Source organism: Cherax quadricarinatus, chromosome 13, assembly GCF_038502225.1.
Source record: "Cherax quadricarinatus isolate ZL_2023a chromosome 13, ASM3850222v1, whole genome shotgun sequence".
Classification (NCBI taxonomy): domain Eukaryota; kingdom Metazoa; phylum Arthropoda; class Malacostraca; order Decapoda; family Parastacidae; genus Cherax; species Cherax quadricarinatus.
Genome location: NC_091304.1, coordinates 52,199,174 through 52,219,844, shown reverse-complemented (window position 1 = coordinate 52,219,844; position 20,671 = coordinate 52,199,174). Strand labels below are relative to the sequence as shown.

Sequence of the window (20,671 nt, the reverse complement as noted above, 5' to 3'; positions counted from 1 at the left end):
TAACAAGTATTAGCATGACACTTGTAACTCAAGTATTAGCATGACACTTGTAACTCAAGTATTAGCATGACACATGTAACACAAGTATTAGCATGACACACGTAACACAAGTATTAGCATGACACGTAACTCAAGTATTAGCATGACACATGTAACACAAGTATTAGCATGACACATGTAACTCAAGTATTAGCATGACACATGTAACTCAAGTATTAGCATGACACATGTAACACAAGTATTAGCATGACACATGTAACTCAAGTATTAGCATGACACATGTAACACAAGTATTAGCATGATACATGTAACTCAAGTATTAGCATGACTATTGTAACTCAAGTATTAGCATGACACATGTAACTCAAGTATTGGCATGACACATGTAACACAAGTATTAGCATGACACATGTAACACAAGTAGTAACAGGACATGTGTCTGGGTCACCGAGATGGTCATTTAAGAGAGGTATATTCCCTAAGTGGAGCAATATTCACCCAGCTGTCCATCGCAGCCAGATAGTTGACTGTTGTATTGGCGTTCTGACCAGACGTCAGAGACAGAGAATTGTGTATACACAGGGTACTCACTACAATGATTCTGGCACAGTTGCAGGAGTGACAGAGATTTCACTAGATGCTCCAGTACACTGAAGCATTACCTTTAATATAAGAATACAGGCACAATACAGTAAGTCTGAATTTGTGTGTTTTATGACCAAAATAGGTGATTATATTCTTTATTTACAGTGGTAGTCAAAAATAATGTCAAGATGCAAAATTAACTAGATCATCAAGTGATATTTAAGTATTTACAGTTAATTAAATGCCAATAAACATAGACGGGATATTTAACAGAAGTAGTATTAACATGCAGCTGTGAAAAAAAAAATTATTTAGATGTTTCTTGAAGCACTGTGATGGTGAGACGGCTTTTCACCCAACAAAAACAAATAGCAGATTTTATTATCATTGGAGATGTTTTCATTGTTGTCAACAAACAACAACACACATACAGCACAACAAAACTGTTGTCTTTACACCTTACTCTGTTGCAGCGAGCGTGTGGGAGGTAAAGAAATGAAGTTCACAGTCTTGAGATAGTTTCAGTTTTTTCCTTGCAAGCACCACAGTATTCTTGATGTGCTAGCAGAGGTCAACAATGTTTAGTTCTGTTGCAGAGCTGCTATTGGTCGACCAGCCACAGTCAGACGACGCGAAGATGGCTTTTAGTGGTTGCGCGAACCAATGGGAAGGAAGGAAACCTGCTTAGGACTTTTGAGCTGTTAGTGGAGCTGTATCTCAGAGCGATGATGGTGCACCAAACCTCTCGTATCCAGGCGCAAACTGACCCACATCAAGTTTATACACTGCCCTCTAGACCCTCTTAACTCCACTCACACATTTCCTTATACCATGTTTAAAATTTCCATTGCAGTGGGGAAAATTTATTTATTTTGCTCCTTTTAAATGTACAAACAGAAGCCAAACCCCTTCCTCACTTTTACCAAACATCAAAATCAATAAAAATAATCTTATTAAACTTCACTAAAAGAAAAAATCATGAAGTAATAAAAGTCAAGAAAATAAAAAAAATATAAGCTAGTCAGTAATGTGCAAAAAAAAAAAAAAAAAAAAAAAACAGTCGTCCCAGTTGGGTTGGGCTAATAATATTACACTACGTAGGTGGAAGATAGCAAAATATATTAGTAACCTCGCTGGCACCTTGTCAGCTTCACTATCCTTGATAATGGTAAAACTTTGAGATTATTCTCAAGCCTCGTTCAACTTGGCAAGGAGTCTTAAAATTACGTTGTTGATGGTGTTGATCCCCAGGGACATTACAGTACTAGGCCGAGGAGTAATCTTACTTTAATTACCCATGGGAAAGAGGTGGAAGAGAGGCAAGAGAAGTTAAAGGTGCAAGAGGAGGAAAAGGACGAGAATTAGAAGGGGAAGGAGGAGTAGTAGTAGTAGTTGATGGGAAGCGGGGAGAGAGTAAGAGCGAGAGGGAGGGTGACAAATTATAAGAGAGGAAAGGGGACAGGCGTGAGGGAGAATGAAAGAAGGACGGAGAGGAAAATAGCAAAACGACAATGGGGAAGGGGAGAGAGAGAGAGAGAGAGAATGTCCCACCCATGTTCTGATGTTCTTTTGTTCCGTGTTTTTCTCATGTTTCTCCTGTGTTCTTCTGTTCTATATGTATCATGCTAGTGTTCCCCTGTTATACGTTGCGTTACAGAGGACCTTGTGAACATATTCTTGTGTCACAGAAATATCAGAGACGTTTTAATATTTGGAGTGAGAGGTGACAGGTTAATAAGAAATAATGATTTACATTTTTGTTTTTTTTTTTGCATATAGTACACAATTTCAAATTCTTTGGTATAATTTCTTGCTTTTAATTCAGGCATAAATAACAAGGCAGAAGACGATGAAATGCTTTCGTTATGAAGTTATGAGGAAATATTTGCCGACACCTTTGTTTTGACTTAATAATATCAGTCCATCGGTACTGACAGAGCATGAATGAATCACAACAGTTAGTGGTATTTAAATGTTGAAAGTATCTTCACCACAAGATATATCAAAGTGACAACTTTAAAATAGGTTTGAGTGGGTTCTATACAGGCTCCGGTGAGATTCTTTTCACAAAGAGGGGTACTGTTGAGGGGTACCGTTGTGGGGTACCGTTGAGGGGTACCGTTGAGAGGTACCGTGAGAAATCTAATCTGACAGGAATTGAACTTTACCTCCAAGTTCTTTCGGGAAGTTTTTCCCAGCTGGTCATTTCCAAAGACGCCTCTTTTGCATATCACAGTGAAAGTAAAAGCACTTTTGAATATTTCCACTTGACAATTAAAAGTATGTTGAGAGCACATGTGATGGACATTAAGTCTGACATGAGGGAAGGTTAACAAGAGCCATTTGGGTACAGTCCCATTGAGCTTGTATATGGCACTGGTGTCTGAGGACTCGACTCATTGCAGAAGAATCATGATCTTCTCCAGTAAAGACCTGTTTCTAGGAGGAGGAGACAGAACTGTATCTAGGAGGAGGAGACAGGTCTTCCACTAGCACTTCATAATATGTCATTTCAACTAGTTAGAGTAAATGTCAGCGCATGACCTGAAATCTGAAGGCCTTATTTGCTTTGTCTGAATATATTTTGTACCATTTGTTTTCCACACTGTGGACCTGTTGTTTTCCTTGTTCATTCTCACGCATTTAAGATACTCCATCCTCAGCTGAGCATGTTTTGCCTGGGTTGAATTCTCAGTGTCGGGCAAAGGAAGCATCATGCTCTAGACTGCAGAGGTCGGCACAAAATTTTTGTTCTAAGAAACGAGCCAGAATGTAAACGTTTTAAACTTTAAGAGCCAAGACAATGTAGTAAAATTAAGGATATGTATACAAGATAAAATAACAACATTTTCGAATTTATTTATTATAATACACGCATATATTGTAAAATGTAATTAGGCGGCGGGTCATATCCGACCCGCGGGTCTTAGTTTACCGACCCCTGTGAGTAGCTTCTTAATGTTGGTTTAGAAAGACACGTAAGCAAACACTGTTTGCTTACGTGTCTTTCTAAACCAACTTGTCGGTATTTATTACCAAGGTTTATACCAGCTTGTTAATGTAAATTTGTAACCAAAATGCCAGTGATCTTCATTTAACATTTAAACCATGTGATGGTTATCTGGCAGCTTATACATTCGCGTTTGTTAGCAAGAAGTGTCCACTTTAGTAGCTTATGGTCTACATTGATTCCATTAGACAATTTAAATTTTATTTTATTTTGCATAATTATCAATTTTTTAATGCATGCTAAATTCATAAATGCAAGAGCTGCAAAAACTTATTACCGATGGAGAAAAAACTTAATCCCATCACCCATCGCCTTTATAAATTCTCTCTCTCTCTCTCTCTCTCTCTCTCTCTCTCTCTCTCTCTCTCTCTCTCTCTCTCTCTCTCTCTCTCTCTCTCTCTCTCTCTCTTCTACGGCAATCATTCCTTTTCTCTTTTTAATCATTCTGAGTCCAAAAACTTCCATTATGACCTGAATCCAAAAACTTAGCATTACCAGTTATGACTCACGAAATCGTAATGACACGATTGCCGCGGGTTCAATCCCGCCCGTGGTATGGTTTACCAGTTATGCTCAACAGATTTATTCTATTGAATCGCTTGTTTTTACCTGCTCTTTTCTTTTGTATAAAAACACCTCGACTTGTTCTCTGTTTTTTTTTTGTCAACTTTTCTTCCTCTCATACGCACTCCAACACATCAATTTACAGCCTTAAAACTTAATCCGATTCATCCCCATGTTTTTTTTTCTAACTTTTAACCAGTGTATGGAAACCGGAAAGGACGAAATGCACATAAAACGCATGAAAAATATCAGAACCAAAAAAAAAAAACATTATGCAAATGTAATTCTTGTACTGTTACCCTTTGTGAATATTTATTAATTCGTGATATCGATCTATTAAATGGTGTATCTTGCTTTCGCTCTGATCAGGAAATCTCATTTTAGTAGAGTAAAGAAACGATATAGCAAATATTTGTCAAGGAATATCAAAGTAGAAATGACTAACAATGTGAGGAAACGACTCAACGGATTTGCAGACAATTCCGTAATTGCCACATTATTCCAGTGTTTCTCTTTTATCCGGAATTAATGTCGATGCAAATTGCAGAAAGAAAATACAATGAGACGCCTGGCATCCGATTGCAACGTCATGGCTCAAAAGTGAAGCGAGTGATCTTTGGTATGTGTCCACAGTTGGAATGAGAGCAATGAGTTCAACATCAAACGAAATTAGATGAGGGGAAATTGTGTGGGGGTTCTAACAGGTTGAAGTCCCCTTCCTGCTATTTACTTTATGACGCTTTGTACCAGCGGTAAAAAATAAAAACAGTACAAATCATCGGAACTAAATGCCATGGTGCCGCTTTTAGTGAAAGAAAAGGAACTTCACAGAACAAGCTCATATTATTGGAACTTTTCGATCTGTTATGATCTGAACTTGATCAAGACTTTAACAACTCAAAAAATTATTTCTATTGTCTTACGTGCGAATCATTCATATCCATTTAAAGGTAATTCAGAGACTTGCATTTTTTTTACAAAAATGATTAAGCAGTTGATGCATTGAGGCCATGTTACAAGGCGTTATAACAATGGTTCACTGTATCTGTTAAACAGTGGTTTCCTGTAATTAATTTTTCCAGGCATTGTGAGATTTTCAGAAAAATGAGATATTTATAATTACGAGGTCACAAGAGGTGAACACCGAAAATTTCATTGTATTTACAATGTAAGCTTTCTTTAAGCCATGTTTTAAGGTTTAAAAGCTCCTTGATGCCATTGTAGAAGCTATTTACTGGCTTATTGGTCCATGTGAGAGGTATTAGAAGCTACTGTGAAGATAACAGCATCACCAATAAGTCACTGGGTTAAGTATTTATTTTTTTGTTTTTATTTGAGAATGAGTTAAGCTAGAAGTGTGATCTGGAAGCAACCACTACCAACCATCTCATTTCTATCTTCCCTGTGTCAGTCTTTAACCTCACGCCGGTATTTAAGTAAGTTTATTTAGATACAGACACACATAAATACGATTATCATACATAGATTAAAATATGTGTAAACTACCTAGGATAATCCCCAAAAAATCAGACAAAAGTGACTAACTTTCATTGGGGTCCTTTGCATAACACTGTCTCTGAAAATTGAAAACTTGATTTTTAAATGGGTGGAGGGGAAAGCCAGTGGAAGGCCTCGGTCAGATGACCAAAAGCTCCAATAACGGGTTATCATATGATTAAAACCCGCTTCAGGAAGCACTTGTCCTGTTTCCTGACGAAACTTACCTAACCTAACCTAACTTAACCTAACCTAACCTAACCTAACCTAACCTAACCTAACCTAACCTAACCTAACTTAACCTAACCTAACCTAACTTTCTCTGAAAATATGATCAGCTACTAAATAATGAACATCATTCTATCACTAACATATTTTCCAACATCTCTTCTCCTAACAGTGTATACAATTTCTCTGTAGGAATCCTAGTAAACTATATGGGGATCCTTCGTGTTTTAAATAAGGAATGTTATCCTATTTCCTGACGAATAAAACATGACCATCTCTGTACGACTTTATTAACTCTCACAGGAGTAAAGTGTTAAAAGAATTCCTACAATGACATTTTTTTGGCTCAGTTTGTGGAGTTTTCCTTGGAAATCAATTTTTGGTTTTGATTGATGAAGTTAACGTGCATTAGTCTTTGGAGATACGATAAGATTTTGTCTGGATTTTTAACCTCGGAGGGTTAGCCACCCAGGATAACCCCAGTAATTCAGTGCGTCATCGAGGACTCTCTATTACTTCCATTGTGGTCCTCAGTCTTGTCCCCCAGGATGCCACCCACACCAGTCGACTAACACCCAGGTACCTACTTGCTTGGTAGGTGAACGGGAACAACAGGTGTAAGGAAACACGCCCACGTTTCCACCCCTATTGTTATTTTGCTCATACTACGATATTTCGTTCGATCGGCTACGGTAACTAATAATAATAATAATAATAATAATAATAATAATAATAATAATATCTTTAACCAGGGTAACACTTTTGGAATATTTAACATATGCAGGCGCCCCGTGACTAAAGTTGTTGATCTCATTCTCAGTATCCTAGAATGGCTTCGATAAATTAAAAAAAAAAAAAAAAAAAGCGGCGTAGATTCAAACGCTAAAAAAAAAAAAAAAACTGTCTTCTAATTCGATTCCGGTGGAGAGAAACAGCAGTGTGGAACACCTGACCAGTTGACCTGTAAAATAGCAGTGTTCAGAACACCTGACCAGTTGACCTGTAAAATAGCAGTGTGCAGAACACCTGACCAGTTGACCTGTAAAATAGCAGTGTGCAGAACACCTGACCAGTTGACCTGTAAAATAGCAGTGTTCAGAACACCTGACCAGTTGACCTGTAAAATAGCAGTGTGCAGAACACCTGACCAGTTGACCTGTAAAATAGCAGTGTGCAGAACACCTGACCAGTAGACCTGTAAAATAGCAGTGTGCAGAACACCTGACCAGTTGACCTGTAAAATAGTGTGACATTAAATCAGCTTCGGTCTTCCTCTTGTGAAGACTTCAGTATTTAATGGCTGGTGAGTCTTACAGACACGAGAGTATCCATTAACTTCAGTTTCCTGAACAAGCGAATTTCTCAGATTAGTAAAATTTTTTAAAAACTTTAAATCAACGGAATCTGCTAGCGCACTCAGGTCACACACTGAGTGTGTGGGGTACGATCCCTGGTACAGGTGGAAACCTTTGGATGTGTTTCCCTAAGACACCTGCTGTCCATGTTTATCTAGTGGTAAACTAGTTACCTGGGTGTTAGTGGACTGGTGTGGGTCGCATCCTGGGGACAAAACTGTCCTAAATTGCCCGAAATCCTCTGCAAAACAAGCGGCTTTCTATATGGTAGTATGTCACTGATGTCAGGTATGGTGTGTATGTCTTACACATGTACTTGTAGAGATAAAGATTATTATTATTATTATTATTATTATTATTATTATTATTATTATTATTATTATTATTATTATTATAACTGCAGAATACCTCTACATACACAGAGACGTGTATAAACGCTTATTTTTTTTATTTTGATGCATAACAAGTTTCTTACCACCCTCACTAAATGGTTATAACTATGACCTTAATTTTCAAGGGGTGGAGAGGTCAAAGACCAGAAGCTCCAACGGCGAGTCATCAGCTGACTAGGACCCGCGTCAGGAAACACTTGTCCTATTTCCTGACGAACCTTACGTAACCTTCCCACCCTGCACTATTCCTTCAGCATGCAGTGAGACAGAGGTGGCTGGGCTTGTGGAATATATAAATACCTTTCTCTGATAGCACTGCAACGGAAGTACATCTAGTTCGTCGGGAAGTACTAAACCCTTAGGGGCAATTCAGCACTTAGAGAATGAAATGGCAACAGGATTTGATGTAAGGAAATGAATGGAAGTTTTTGTTTAAAAATCTCACTCTATATTATCGTTTTTTTGAAAAAATATATAGTTTCCCAGCTCAGATCCCCTTTCCACTCCCAACAAAGTTATAATGGATAAAAAGCCCTCTTGACTCTGATCGTAAAAGAATTGGAAAACTGGGTGGTCTAGATATTCCCGAGGGAGCCAGAAAATAACCCTCTTACTCACCTGCTCTTTACTCTCGTCGGCGGGGACCCACAATGGTCAATACGTTTTATGTACTCAGGGAAGAGTAGGCACAAAAACAAGGTTACGACAGAGTCAAGTTTTTGGAGGGTTGGAACCTCTGTTAGTGGAATGGACGCTCCTGGGGCAAGACATATTGTAAGGGAATTTAATACGTATATTTTAAGGTATTGAACATACACACATATATACTCATTCATACACACACACAGGAGCTGTGAATCGACCCCTGCAATCACAAATAGGTGAGTACACATTCGACACAGAAACAAGGGGATAAAACTGGAAGTTAAAACTCAGTTAAGTCGTAGAGATGTTAGAAAGTACTTCTTCAGCCTTTAAGTTTTCAGGAAGTGGAACAATCTGGAGAGTGAAGAAGTGGAGGCAGAATGCATACAGGCTGGAATATTGCTGCACACTAACAGCACCTTTCAAGGCAGGTGAAATTGCTGACCTAGAAAATGTACAGAGAACCTTCATGGCGCGCATAACGGAGATAAAACACCTCAATTACTGGGAGCGCTTGAGGTTCCTAAACCTGTATTCCCTGGAACGCAGGCGGGAGAGATACATGATTATATACACCTGGAAAATCCTAGAGGGACTAGTACCGAACTTGCACACAAAAATCACTCACTACGAAAGCAAAAGACTTGACAGACGATGCAACATCCCCCCAATGAAAAGCAGGGGTATCACTAGCACGTTAAGAGACCATACAATAAGTGTCAGGGGCCCGAGACTGTTCAACTGCCTCCCAGCATACATAAGGGGGATTACCAACAGACCCCTGGCAGTCTTCAAGCTGGCACTGGACAAGCACCTAAAGTCGGTTCCTGACCAGCCGGGCTGTGGCTCGTACGTTGGTTTGCGTGCAGCCAGCAGCAACAGCCCGGTTGATCAGGCTCTGATCCACCAGGAGGCCTGGTCACAGACCGGGCCGCGGGGGCGTTGACCCCCGGAACTCTCTCCAGGTAAACTCCAGGTACAGAATGCATGCATACAGAATGCACACACATACACACACACACATACACACACACACACACACATACACACACACACACACACACACACACACACAGTGGAGGTGGAACACCTAGAAAGGAATGATCTCATCAACAGCAGCCAACATGGTTTCAGGGACGGGAAATCCTGTGTCACAAACCTACTGGAGTTCTATGACATGGTGACAGCAGTAAGACAAGAGAGAGAGGGGTGGGTGGATTGCATTTTCTTGGACTGCAAGAAGGCGTTTGACACAGTTCCACACAAGAGATTGGTGCAAAAACTGGAGGACCAAGCAGGGATAACAGGGAAGGCACTACAATGGATCAGGGAATACTTGTCAGGAAGACAGCAGCGAGTCATGGTACGTGGCGAGGTGTCAGAGTGGGCACCTGTGACCAGCGGGGTCCCGCAGGGGTCAGTCCTAGGACCAGTGCTGTTTCTGGTATTTGTGAACGACATGACGGAAGGAATAGACTCTGAGGTGTCCCTGTTTGCAGATGACGTGAAGTTGATGAGAAGAATTCACTCGATCGAAGACCAGGCAGAACTACAAAGGGATCTGGACAGGCTGCAGACCTGGTCCAGCAATTGGCTCCTGGAGTTCAATCCCACCAAGTGCAAAGTCATGAAGATTGGGGAAGGGCAAAGAAGGCCGCAGACGGAGTATAGTCTAGGGGGTCAGAGACTACAAACCTCACTCAAGGAAAAAGATCTTGGGGTGAGTATAACACCAGGCACATCTCCTGAAGCGCACATCAACCAAATAACTGCTGCAGCATATGGGCGCCTAGCAAACCTCAGAACAGCATTCCGACATCTTAATAAGGAATCATTCAGGACCCTGTACACCGTGTACGTTAGGCCCATATTGGAGTATGCGGCACCAGTTTGGAACCCACACCTAGCCAAGCACGTGAAGAAACTAGAGAAAGTGCAAAGGTTTGCAACAAGACTAGTCCCAGAGCTAAGAGGTATGTCCTACGAGGAGAGGTTAAGGGAAATCAACCTGACGACACTGGAGGACAGGAGAGATAGGGGGGACATGATAACGACATACAAAATACTGAGAGGAATTGACAAGGTGGACAAAGACAGGATGTTCCAGAGATTGGACACAGTAACAAGGGGACACAGTTGGAAGCTGAAGACACAGATGAATCACAGGGATGTTAGGAAGTATTTCTTCAGCCACAGAGTAGTCAGTAAGTGGAATAGTTTGGGAAGCGATGTAGTGGAGGCAGGATCCATACATAGCTTTAAGCAGAGGTATGATAAAGCTCACGGCTCAGGGAGAGTGACCTAGTAGCGATCAGTGAAGAGGCGGGGCCAGGAGCTCGGACTCGACCCCCGCAACCTCAACTAGGTGAGTACAACTAGGTGAGTACACACACACACACACACACACACACACACACACACACACACAGGCACCCCACACACGCCCCACACCCACACACACCCCACACACACCCCACACACACCCCACACGCCCCACACACACACGTACCCTACGCACCCCCCCCACACACGCGCACGCATATACAACAGGCCTAGTGTCTAATCGACATGTGCCTAGGACAAAATGGTAACTGACACACACCCACACACACACACTACAACTGACGTTAAAAGACAAACGATCAGAAGAGACACACGAATAAACGAGGGGGAGGAAAGAGGCTGAGAGACAATTTGAGAATGACATGGCAGGAAAAGTATACTGAGCCAAAACTACCTCACAGTCACATCAAATAAGACGATAACAAAAGACCAGGTAATTAAACTTAAGAAGGAAGGTGGAGAGCTCACTAGTAACCACAAGGAAGTCTGTGAAGTGTTGAACAAACGATTTAAAGAGGTGTACTCAGTGTAAAAAGGGGCAATACCAGAGAGTTCTAGAGCAAAGGGTACACTGACGAGCTCTGTAAAACATGCATAACAGGGGAAGAGGTAAACGAACCTGAGAGTGACCTGAATATATAGAAGGCAATGGCACCTGATAAGGTGTCACGATGGATTTTGTGGGAGGGAGCAGAACCACTGTTTGAACCATTAGCTTGTATTAAAAGTCAATAGATACTGGATGATTGCCAGAAACCTGGAAAACAGCGAACGTAATTCCAATATTGAAGAAAGGAGAGAGTAGACAGCGTTTAACTACAGACCAGTATCATTGACATGCATGCTATGTAAGGTAGTGAAGAAGATAGTCAGAGGGAGAGCGGAAGGAAGTGATTACATAAACAGTAATTAACAAGGGTTTAGAGATAACAAATCATGTCTTACTAACCTGCTGCAGATCTATGTCAAAGTGAGGCAGGAAAGAAGGATACGTGGATTGCATATTCTTGGACTGCAAAAAGGCAGTTGATACTGTATCTTAGAAGAGATTAGGATAAAAACTTGACTTGAAGACAGAAATAACAGAGAATGTACTCCGGTGAATCAAAGAATATCTTAACAAAATGAAACAGTGATTGTCAGATTGTCGGAATGAGGAGTGACAAGCAGGGTTCCACATGAATCACTATTAGAACCAAATAATTTTGAATCAAATGTAGCTCTATATGCTGGCGATGTAAATTATAATCAAGGGGGAAGCGCTAAACCCGAAGGATTATACAGCGCCTGGGGGGGGATGTGGAAGGCATTCAGGCTTAATTCGGGGAACTGGAGCATGCACAGATCCGATTCCCTAAATCAAGAGCCCCTCACCAACATCAAGGAACCTTCCTTGAGGGGTGGCGATGTAAAACAAATGAGAAGGATTAAAACAAATGGACATGGATAAACTGCAAGATTGATTAGAAACGTGGTTATTTGAATTCAGCCGCAGCAAATGTGAGATAATGAATATTAGGAAGGGACATAATGACCAGACACAGAGTACAGAAACTGCAAACCTTACCAATAGGGAAATATCAAGGAGTAGGCATGGTGCTGTGAGGTATAGGTTCAGGCACTGTATATATAACTATGTATTATTGAGTGTTAAAGAGACTACGAGTGGTGGTTCATCACTGTACTACTTGGGATGGTGTTTGAACATCAGCGCCGCCTAGCTCCCCTGGCAGGAACTATTGTTGTTGACCTGGTGAGCGGGTGGTAAGACAGCAATAATTTTATTCTTGATTTTTGCCCGAAATGCATTGCATGCTTGTATTTTATTACATGTAAACTACATTATCTGTAATGCTGCATAAAATAAAGTATTTGAATTTGATTCTCTCAAGGGTCAGTAATCCACTGGGATTAATAGGTTAACTTCTGTCAACCTGTTAGGTTTCTATTTTGTTTCTCCCTTTTCTCAGTGCCATAACCTGTGTGTGCTCTGGTAACTTCTTGTGGACCAGGTGGAGCTGACAGTCGAAGTTGTCTTGTAGATTCATGATCAACTTGTCACCTGTCAACTTAGTTGCTGAAATTGTCATCATGACTGCATTTTCTGTGTCCCGTCGACCCCTGGAGGTAAGTGAACAATACTGAGATAAAGATAAGGAGTAATGAGATAGACGTGGCAAATGCAAGGAATAGGTGATAGGTTATTAAAAGCAATAACTAGCTTTTCATGTGGATATCGAGGCGAAGGTTAAGGTATGTAGGAGAGCGGGTGATTATTTTCTAGTGAAATGCAACAATTGTGTATAGCATCAGTCTTTAATGGCTGATTCGTCTCATGAAATGGATGAGCAATTTCTTGGTTTAGTCTTCAGTTTGCATATTTTGTTGGATTCTATGCGATAACCATAGAATGACTTTTGCGAGGCATTAAACATTTAATGTTTTCCTCAGAAAAAGCTTTGCCTTGATTCTAGAATGTGTAAATTTTAATATGCTAATTTTATTAATCAAGTTGATTTCTGTATACTAAATGGAGAACGTCTTTTCTGATCAGAAATAAATCATAATATTTGACTTTACTGAATTACATCAGGCTAAATATGCGTAATGTTCATTTATTAAATCTTATTTACTTAAATGCATACTTGATTATTAACACTCAGGGTTAATAATCCAAACAAAATCTTATACTGTTCTTAACTCGATCGCCAGCGCACTTAACTCACACACTGAGGTCCGGAGTTCGAATCTCCGGTACGGCTGGTAAACATTAGGGACGTGTTTCCATAAGACACCTGCTGTCCCTGTTCACCCATCAGTATAAAATGGGTACCTGGGTGTTAGTGGACTGGTGTGGTTAGATTTTTTTTAGATTTTGCCACCGAAGTGGCTATTTTATTGTGCACCCCATATCCATCCTGTGGACGGTAGCGCGAGAGCATATGGATACACAAAAGGCCTAGGAACTAGGCCCCAAAGGGTTAACAGGAATACATATGGATTTATATCTACATATCTATAGTTCATTTATCTGTTACAAGCAAATTTAGGAAATTTGCTTAGTATATCTGGTATCTTATTTTCATTAATAAGATATCTTGACATGTCACATAGGTTATTATACTGTCTGTCTCTGTATTCCTCAATAAGTGGACAATTAAGCACATAGTGTTCAAGAGAGTGACCATATGCCTGATCACATAATTTACATTTAGTTTGATCATCATCTGTGTGTCTCCCAAACTGCCAGAAGTACTTGTAACCAAGCCTAAGTCTGGCCACTACAACATCAGTCAGTCTGTTCACATTGCAAGTTGCTCCATAAACATACTTATCTACGTTCATGTTATGATAGTGGGTTATAGATCTACTCAGGCTTCTAACTGCATTCCTATAACAATCATTTTCATTATTTACTTCTCTCCTAATATTATTCCTAATGCTAGACACAGTTATACCAAAGTTATATTCTACATTCTCCTTCTGGGTGCTCTTCTTGGCTAACATCAACTTTATCATGAAGGAGTAATCCAATGTGTGATGGGATCCATAGCAATTGTACATTAATTCCTTTGTCCCTAATTTTTGAGTATCTATACCTGGCTTCTCCAATGAGCATGTTGTTGGAGTCATTATATGAGTCAAGAGCCTTCAATGATAACATAGAATCAGTAATGATGATAGAGTCAAGCTCAGTGTCATTACTACCAGCTAGGTGAGAAATTTCTTCTTGAGCAGTTGCTCTAACAAGAGATTTAAGGAAGGGATTACTAGCAATGAGCTTCTTGGGAGGGACTTGTAGGTATGTGATATTAAATGAGCACATCTTCCACGGAGGGGTGAAATGCTCTTGTTGCCTACAGTGATACAGTTCATGCAGGTTATAAAACTTAATGCAATTGCACGTTTTCACAATCCATTTAGATCTGTGTGTATTTACCTCTAGACACTTGGTAAGATTCATTGTGACAGTGTCTGGTTCGTTTCTCAACATTCTAATACCGAGTACAGTGTTAATCTCAACAATCCTATCACTGATACTAGAAATACCAAGCTCCTTCCTCATGTTAAGAACTTTTGTAGATCTGGGACAGCCAAGAATAATCCTGAGAGCTTCATTTTGCATTAACTCCAAGGGTCGGAGAGAACTTTCTTTAGCTAATATCAACATGGGAGCAGCATAATCAATTAAGGACCTAACATAGGCTATGTACACCATTCTCACGATTCTCACATTAGCACCATAGTTGGGATTGTAGCCAGCAACAGCTTTGAGAGCATTTAGCCTAGCTTTGCATTTCTTGTTTACTTGTGGTATAGTGGATTTGTTAAAGGGTACATCTACACCAAGATATCTGTAAGTTTTAACGTAGCTAATGATTTCACCCTGCAAATAGATGGGTGGGGGATGTCGTTTGCTTGTTAATATCTTTGTTTTAGAGGAAGATATTATGAGGCCTAGTAGATTAAAAATTGCTTGAACTTCATTAAGAATGGTATTCATCTTATGCCCTGTTGTATGGATCATGATATCATCAGCATAGCTTATAGCTATATGTTTAGTTGAGGCAGGTAGAGCATTTAGGAGAGCATTAATCAGAATATTAAATAGCATGGGACTAAGAACTCCTCCCTGCGGTGTACCTAAAGACATTTCTTTAGAATCACTTCTGAAGCCTTGGTAAAGGACAGAGGATACTCTATTTGACAGGTATCCTATTATCCAGCAGAGTAAGCTACCACAAATATTCATTTTGGCTAGTTCATGTAGTATAACGGCTCTGTTCGCAATATCAAATGCAGATTTTAGATCAAGAAAAGTGGTAAAACTAGTAGAGGTGTGTGCAGTGAGAAAGGTGGAAATACAGTTCTGCACACTTTTACCTTTCATGAACCCATAGAGGTAGGGGGAAAGTTGGTGTCTGATTCTGTAGTACAGTCTGTTAAGTATCATTCTTTCAAAAGTTTTACAAAGACAACTAGTTAAGGAGATCGGCCTAAATGTATCAGGCTGTTGGGGCTCAGGGATAGGCACAATGAGACTATTGGTCCAGGAAGTAGGAAGAACGCCCTCAATGTAACTGAGATTATACAGTGCCAACAAAGGGTTATCAGGCACGTGCCTTAGAGTTCTGAGAATATCATAGGTTATACCATCCTCTCCAGGAGCAGTTGATCGACCTTTGGTTAATGCATTATCTAATTCATACTCGGTAAAGAGGCAATCACTCTCATCAATATTTTGGCTCATAAAATTAATCAGTTCAACTTTTCTTCAGAAGTACTCTCTAAATTTTTTCTAATATGAGATGGAAGGTTTTCATGCCTGGATGTTTTGGACCAGTCATTTATGAGGTCATTTGCTTTTTCAAGAGGAAAGGGATGAGCAACATTGCCAGTCTTTTTCCTGGTTATTTTATTTATACCTTTCCAAGCCAAACTCAAAGGGGTGGACCTATTTAATCCACTAACAAACTGTTCCCATTCCTGTTGCCTAAGTTCTTCCTTTCTATTCCTTGCATTTGTTAGTGCAGCTTGGAACGTTCTGAGCAGGTCTGGGGTTCTACATTCACGGTATGCTTTACCAATCCTCCTAGCTGCATGTGTTAGATTGCGTAGCTGTGGATCATTATAGTATTTACATTGGTTTTTATTGTTATTTATAGTGGAGGGTCTTTGTTTACTATTCCTGCCCACTTGATCTGTGAGAACACTCTCAATAGTGGTAATTAAATAATCATTAAATTTTTGTGTGCCAATGGGCTCGTAATTCTTATACCATTGATCAAAGTGGTTAATAAAGTTGTCTCTGTGTTCTGGTTTGAGAATAAGTTTCCTCCTTCTGTATTTAGCTCCTTGATTGCTGGAGATGTGATCAAGATTGACAGTTGTTAGTCTTGGGAAGTGATCAGATAGAAGATCATCAACTATGACAGAGTCATGCATCGTATATGATGTATTAAATCCAAGACACAGATCTAGTATGCCACCATATATGTGAGTAGGCTTAGTAGTGCCCACCCCTCAAGGAAGGTTCCTTGATGTTGGTGAGGGGCTCTTGATTTAGGAAATTGGATCTGTGCTCCAGTTCCCCGAATTAAGCCTGATTGCCTTCCACATCCCCCCCCCCCAGGCGCTGTATAATCCTCCGGGTTTAGCGCTTCCCCTTGATTATAATAATAATAATTAGTAGTGCCCACAATTCGAACATTATCATGCTCATTTAGCAATTTCACTAGTTTAGTTCCATTGGTGTTTGTTATAGACCCACCAATATTCTTATGTCTGGCATTAAAATCTCCAAGAATGATGGTAGGTTCACTATTGATGCGATCTGGTAAAGCATCAGGTCGAAGCTGGTTCGCTGGGGCATAGAGATTAAAAATGTTTATGGAAAAATCGCCTGCATATACTCTGACACCATGATACTGCATGTTAACTCGACTCTGCAAGGAAAGGAGTGAATGTGGCAAGTTCTTTCTGACATACATCACACAACAGTTGGTTGACCTTAGGTTATAAGCTGCATATCCAGGCAAGTTTGGTGGAGGTGCTCCATCTTTCAGTCTACATTCCTGCAAACAGATGACATCAATATTCTTGGTTGCACTAATATGATGTAAGTCAGGCAACCGCTTCCTGATGGAAGCAATGTTCCATGAAAAGATTTGTAATGTATCCATTGTAGTGGTGTGGGTCACATCCTGGGACAAAACTGACCTAATTTGCGGGAAATGCTCAGCATAACAAGAGGCTTCTATATAGTAGCAAGTCATTGATGTCAGCTATGGTCTGTATACCTTGTACATGTACTTGTAGTAGATAAAGATATTATTATTATTATTATTATTATTACTAGTCGTCTTCTGTATATTTTTGTGTTGATTAAACTGTTATTCGGAACAAAGAAAACAAATGTTATTTTTTATATTTGTAGAAAACGAGTATTAGGAATATTTGTTAGGTATAACTTTTATAAAGATCATCTGATTAATCTCACAGTCCTCTTTTTACTGCGTAATGTTTTTTTCATGTTGGTTAGGGTAGGTGATATAAATAAATAAAAATTTATATTTGAACCACAAATAGACAGGGGGGGGAAATCATTGTAATACATTTGCCAGTGAGGTAGCTGTGGACAGTTTGTACACATAAGCTCTTCCACCAAGACAGATATCGTATGTATAGTTAATATTGTGATGAATGGTTGAAAAACCGACAAGTTGAAGATTGAGACACTTATGCAGCATATGGGAATCTTTATTCAGGAAACGTTTCTCCACACAGTGGCTTCATCAGTCCAATACAAAGAGGAAGGCGTAAGGAGAGGAGGAGTATGAGGTAATCAGTCCCTCAGCCTGGAGTCAGTAAGTAAGTTTATTCAGGTATACACAAATACAGTTACATAAAATTATCATACATAGCAGCATATGTGTAGAGAACCTAGGATAACCCAAAAAAGTCAGACAGAGTGACTTATTTCCATTGGGGTCCTTTTACCTTATTATTATAATATAAAGGTTATAATATTTTCTTATTATTCTATAATGAAGATTACATCTTATTATCATACTAAAAAGACTATCTACTACACGAGGGTCATTAAGACTATCTACAATACGAGGGTCATTACTAGGAATAAGGTAAAATTTACACGTATGTTAGATAAAAAATAGAAAATCATTCCCCTCCCTTTCTGTAGCTACATTCATCAGACACTTTTTGGCACTCTTCTTGAACTGGTTCATGCTATGACTGGCTTTGACATGTGCGGGTAGTCTGTTCCATTCCTTTATTGCTGTACAATAAAAGGTGTTTGAAGCCTGGCCAATGACTGTGGGTACTACAAAGTTGTGCTCTCTCCCCCTAGTACTATGATTGCTTTGGTTCCCAACCTTGACAAAATTGACAGCAAGATATTCTGGACACTGTTTGTGAGCAATTTTATAAACATGATTTAGCTTCAGTTGTTTTACTCTGTCTTCAACATTCAACATATCCAACTGCTGTAATTCATCCTGGCCTACATGTTCTCTTGGTCCCAGCCCCAGGATGAATCTTACGATTTTGTTCTGGGTGATTTGCAGTCTATCTTTCAGTTTTTTTGTCAAGGCTGAGTACCAAGAAGAGCAAGCGTAATCCATATGGCATTGTATAAGGGCTAGACATAGGGTCCTGCGAGCCTCAGTAGGTAGACACTGTGCTTGTCTATACAGGAACTTCAGTCTGGCATTCGCTTTCTTTACTACACTGTTCCCTATCAATTCTCCTGACATGCATGGGTCAAAGGGGATTCCCAAATATTTTACTGATGAAACCAAAGTGATGGGCTCCCCATTACATTGAACATTAAAGTTATTTACCCTTCTCAGTTTGTTTCGTGCCAAAGAGAATGGCTTCAGTTTTCCCTAGGTGTAATGATAGTTTGTTGTCTACTAACCATTTGCTGCAGGACTCCAGTTCCAGTGTTAAAACATTAGCAATATCTTGTGGGTCTTTACCTGACACTAACAGAGCACTGTCATCTGCATACAGTAGGAGTTTGCACTTGACACTGATAGGCATATCATTGACATAACATAAGAATAATAAGGGACCCAGGATACTACCTTGGGGAACTCCACATGTTATCGGCAGGGGTTCTGATTCTGTTTTGTTGATTTTGACTATTTGTCTCCTGTTGCTAAGGTAGGACTTAAACCAGTCTACAGAACCTATACCGATAGCTTGAAGTTTATTACATAATATATTGTGGTTGACAGTATCGAAGGCCTTTTGCAGGTCTAAGGTTACCATACCTATGAGGTTCCCCTTGACATTTCAGTTCTCAGGTAATCCATCAGATTAATAAGGGAGGTGTCGGTTGAGTAGGATCTTCTAAAGCCCGATTGATAGCTGTGGAGAATGTTGTTGTCATTAAGGTACTTAACTACTTGAGAATACACCGCCCTCTCTAGAATTTTAGATATTATACTGAGTATACTAACAGGCCTATAGTTGCTTACATCAGACCTACTATTTTTCTTGAAGATAGGAGTAACTCTGGCCTCCTTGAACCCCTCCGGTACGGTATTAGTGGTGATTGATAGATTTATTATGTGAGCAATAGGGATTGACAGTTCAGAAGCACCATCTTTTAGGAACTTAGACGGGATGTTATCAGGGCCTGTGCCCTTAGTTGGGTTTAACCTGCTTAGTTCTTTTTGAATAAAGTCATGAGATACACTTACTAGTTGACAACTGTTTGGGGTTACCCCTTTATTGGTATAGTATGTTTGAAACTTATCAGAGTCTGTGTTAAAGGTATTTGATGCAGCTGGTAGTTTACTTACTAGTGTTGATGCAACAGATGTGTAGTATGAATTAAAGCAATTTGCCACCTTAGATGTTTCATGGCATACATCATTATCGATAGTGAGTACTATGTTAGACCTATCTACTGGCTTATGGCTATACCCCAACTGTTTTAGTTGTTGCCAGAGCTTTCTGGGATTATGCTTATACTCTTCAATTTTTGAGCAGTAGTGCTCCTTTGCTCCTTTTATAAGTCTCTGTACTCTGTTCCTCACCCTTTGGAATTCATTTAGTGCTGCAATATCCTGTCTGTTTGCTTTAAATCTTTTTAGCAGCTGGTCTCTGAATTTCATATTATCTAATATCTCAGTATTCATCCAGGGTTCAGTTCTTCGTTTAATCCTAACCTCTTTAACTGGTGCAATATTATCAAGGATGGTAGTGAACATTGTTTTGAATTTTTCCCAGGCGTCGTTTACGTCCGTGCAACTTGTTATCTCTGTCCAGTCACAATTGTGTAGCCTATTTACCAGTGTTTCTTTACTGTAGTTTCTAGTTGACCTCATTTTTATTGTCCTGTGTAGGCCTATCCTATCCCTAGTGATTTTCCTGGTGCAGTAAATGATGAAATGATCACTAAGACCTGTGGTAATGACGCCTGACTGACTAATGTTCTCAGAGCGGTTACAAAGTATGTGGTCAATTAGGGTGGCTGAGAACTGTGTGATCCGGGTTGGAGTATTAATTAGTTGAGTGTA

The 20,671-nt window shown here is 39.8% G+C and overlaps 1 protein-coding gene across 1 annotated transcript in view; it reads left to right on the top strand.

The window, feature by feature from the left end:
* The first annotated feature begins 12,597 nt into the window (after positions 1-12,597).
* LOC128688573 (uncharacterized) overlaps positions 12,598-20,671 on the top strand; it is a 44,505-nt gene continuing 36,431 nt past the window's right edge. The window contains exon 1 of the mRNA XM_070084729.1: positions 12,598-12,746. The gene's annotated coding sequence lies outside the window, so the exon portion shown is untranslated. The remainder of the gene's footprint in view (positions 12,747-20,671) is intronic.